The sequence below is a fragment of the Octodon degus genome, unplaced genomic scaffold (genome assembly GCF_000260255.1).
Source record: "Octodon degus isolate 3935 unplaced genomic scaffold, OctDeg1.0 scaffold00077, whole genome shotgun sequence".
NCBI lineage: Eukaryota > Metazoa > Chordata > Mammalia > Rodentia > Octodontidae > Octodon > Octodon degus.
In genome coordinates this window covers 4,493,211-4,496,446 of record NW_004524653.1, presented here as the reverse complement: position 1 = coordinate 4,496,446, position 3,236 = coordinate 4,493,211, and the positions used below count along the sequence as shown (strand labels likewise).

General features: G+C 50.5%; 1 protein-coding gene across 1 annotated transcript in view; it reads right to left on the bottom strand.

Moving 5' to 3' along the window:
* The window catches only part of Znf217 (zinc finger protein 217), a 39,106-nt gene extending 36,534 nt beyond the window's left edge, over nucleotides 1–2,572 (bottom strand). The window contains exon 1 of the mRNA XM_023720812.1: nucleotides 2,514–2,572. The gene's annotated coding sequence lies outside the window, so the exon portion shown is untranslated. The remainder of the gene's footprint in view (nucleotides 1–2,513) is intronic.
* Nucleotides 2,573–3,236: the final 664 nt, after the last annotated feature.

The window sequence follows — 3,236 nt, the reverse complement described above, 5'->3', positions numbered from 1 at the left end:
AAAAAAAATAAAAAAAAATAAAAAAAGAATTTCTAAATGAAACTACAAACTATGTGCAATACTCTGAGAAACAGAAAATTGCAAATAAAATTTTTGATCCACATCTGACAAGGCCCTGCTTTCCTGGGCTGCAGCCCCACCCTGCCTCTCGCTCCTCCCACACACACCAGGTATCACAGCTATGCAGAAATCAATCCGCCGCCAGCGCCAGCGCCAGCCGGAGCGGTGGCGCGCACACCCGTAATCCCAGCACTTGAGCAGCTGCATTCAACCAACCTTTCCTGCCTCCTCCGAGCCCTGGCAGGGCGAGCGTCTCGTCTCTAGCACGCAGAAGGCCCGTTTCCTCCAGGCCACGATAACCAGCACGCAGGAAAGAAGTGTTCTGAACTTTTTAGCTGTTCCATTCAATTACACAAATACTCTCCCTGGATTTTTCGGTCTCGGCTATTTACTGCTCATCATGTGAAAGTACAAAGCCGGGGTGGCATTTAGGGGCGTTTTTTCTAGTGTTTCTTCCATTGCTAAATATCAAGAAATCTGCAAATACTAATAAACAAGCACCACCACAGAGCTACATCCTCAGCCCTTTTTTAATTTTTTTGTTTTTGGCGTATCAGGGATTGAACTCAGGACCCTGTGCTTACCAGGCAATAACTTATTCCACTGAGCCATCTCCCAGGCCTTTGCACTTGCCAGGCAAGCACTTACTCTATTGAGCCATCTCTCCAGCCCCCCTGTATTTAGTTTTTGAGACCAGATTTTACTAAACTACACAACCCTAGCAATCCGCTTTTTTTTTTTTTTTTTTTTTTTTGAGACAGGGTTTCACTGTATAGTTCAGGCTGACCTTGAACTCACTATGTGGTCTACACTGGCTTTGAACTCAGTGATCCTCCTGCCTCAGCTTCCTAATGCTGGGATTACAAGGGTCACCACGCCCAGATATGATATGCAATCCTGTCTCAGTCTCCCGAGTTACTGAGATTATCACTACAAGCACCTGCACCAAATTAAGTGACTTATAAACCAGACACATAAGAGCACTCCTAAAAATAGCAACATACATCATGTCTCTTGCAGAAATCACTCAGATATTTAAACGCAGCCAAATTTTTAGTCATTTTTGCAACAACAAGGATGACAGTAGGAAGAGAAGGGGTGAGGGGAAAAATATAGAGCAATTTATCAAGCCCATGCTATGGGCTGGAGTCGCACAGTCTCAATTCCACATCTGGTTTATATCATGGGTTAATTAGTTCTCAGAATAACTCATATTTAAATCCATTTACAAGCTGGGTGCGGTGGCACATGCCTGTAATCCCAGCGCAATGAGGCTAAAACAGGAGGATTACAAATTCTTGGCCGACCTGGGCTACTCAGCAAGACCCCCAGCTCAAAAATAAAAAAAAAAAAATTTTAATTAGGTATGGTAGTACACACCCATAATCCCTGCCTTGTGGGAAATTGAGGCAGGAAGATCACAAATGTGAGCCCAGCACAGGCAATTTCGTAAAATTCTACTCCAAAGAAAAAAAATAAAAAGTAAGATAAAACAGCCAGGTGTGGGGGCACATGCCTGCAATCCCAGCACTCGGGAGGCTGAGGCAGGAGGATCACTGCTAATCAGAAGGCAGTCTGGGCTACATAGTGAACTCAAGGCCTGCCTGAACGGACAGCACAATGAGACCCTGGGGAAAGGCTCACCGTGAATGCCTGGGGTCGGCTTAGTACTACAAAATAATAACCACTAAATAAATCCAATCACAGGTGAGAAAAACGGGTCAACTGAACGAGACTCAGTTTCTTGCTAACCTCTACTTGTCCTGCAACTAGAATAATAGGGCAGCTGCTCTTCTAGCCCAGATCCTTTTTCCCTTCAGAGTGGGGACTTTGGCCCTAGTAGACCAGCTAGGGATGGGGCTGGGGGATCCCAGAGGGCCGCATCTTTCAGGCCAAGCGGGTGATGCAGCATTTGGGGATACCTGGGCAGCCACTGGGGGGGCCTTCCCTACTACTGGCACAGGGCCAAGCTGTGGAGATGGCGCGCCTGGGCCCACAGCGTGCCAGCTGTCTGGGCCTCTTTAGTAATGGAGGTGCCAATACTCGGAGACACTGGAAAGATGAACGGGGGACCCAACACCTGGTGAACACACATTTATAGCTGCCCACGAAGGCGCCTACTATCCTCAAGACCACTCCCCACTCTCACGGTGTACCAGTACCCCAACCCAGGTGGTACCCCACAAATGTGTGCCTCCTCAGGGCGGGGCACTACCACGAGACACACGGCGTAGACAGCAGGTGAAGGAGAATCCAGTAGGGACCCGGATTTGAAGTGGGACTTTTTTTTGAGACAGGATCAGGCTCTGCAGCTCAGGCTGGCCTTGAGCTCACCTTGTAGCCCAGGCTGGTCTCAACTCGCAGCGATGCTCCTGCCTCAGCCTACCAAGAGCTGGGATTACAGGTGTGCAGTACCATGCCGGGCAGCAGGTGGGATTCTGTAAAGCAGGTACCTGAAAAGACTCTCCCACGGTGGTGGCATCCACAGGGGCGTCTTCTGCAGAGTGGCAGAAGCCACTCCAGCGGGGTGCTGGGCCAGAGCAGGGACTGGAGGAGGAGCAGGTCCAGGAGGTGGATTTATGCGCTGGGCCAGGTGTGCGCTCGGCCTACGCCCACCGGACGGCAGAGGCGGCCCGCGATTGGTCCCGCCCGCCCTGCCCACGAGCACCTGGCACCTTCCCCAACGGATTCTCCCAGGCCGGAAACGAAGGAACCCGAGGCCCGCACCCCGCACCCCGCACCCCGCACCCCGCACCCCGCACCCCGCACCCCGCACCCCGCACCGCGCCCGGCCACTGCAGGCCCGGGGCTGGGGTCACGCCTGGCACCATCCCCGCAGCCGCCCTTCCTTGAACCCACCGTGCTGGCTCCTTCGACTGATTTTTTTTTTTTTCCGAAGAATGTGGTTAGCACACTTTGTTGACATATTTTTTACAAGGACCAAGCCAGCATGTCCTCTTAAAAACATTTTAAGAGATTATATTTTGCTCTCACTTGCTTTGACGAATAACGTTTGCATCACTGAGAGTGACGGAGACATTAAAGGCAAATCAGGGGTCGGACCATCTTTCTCGAAGTTTCTCTAAGAGAGAAAAAGAAAGTTACAAATTCGGATGTTGGGCTTTTTAAGCACTGAGAGCCACTCTGCTGAATGTTCCCTTATCTGTTCTTCCCCC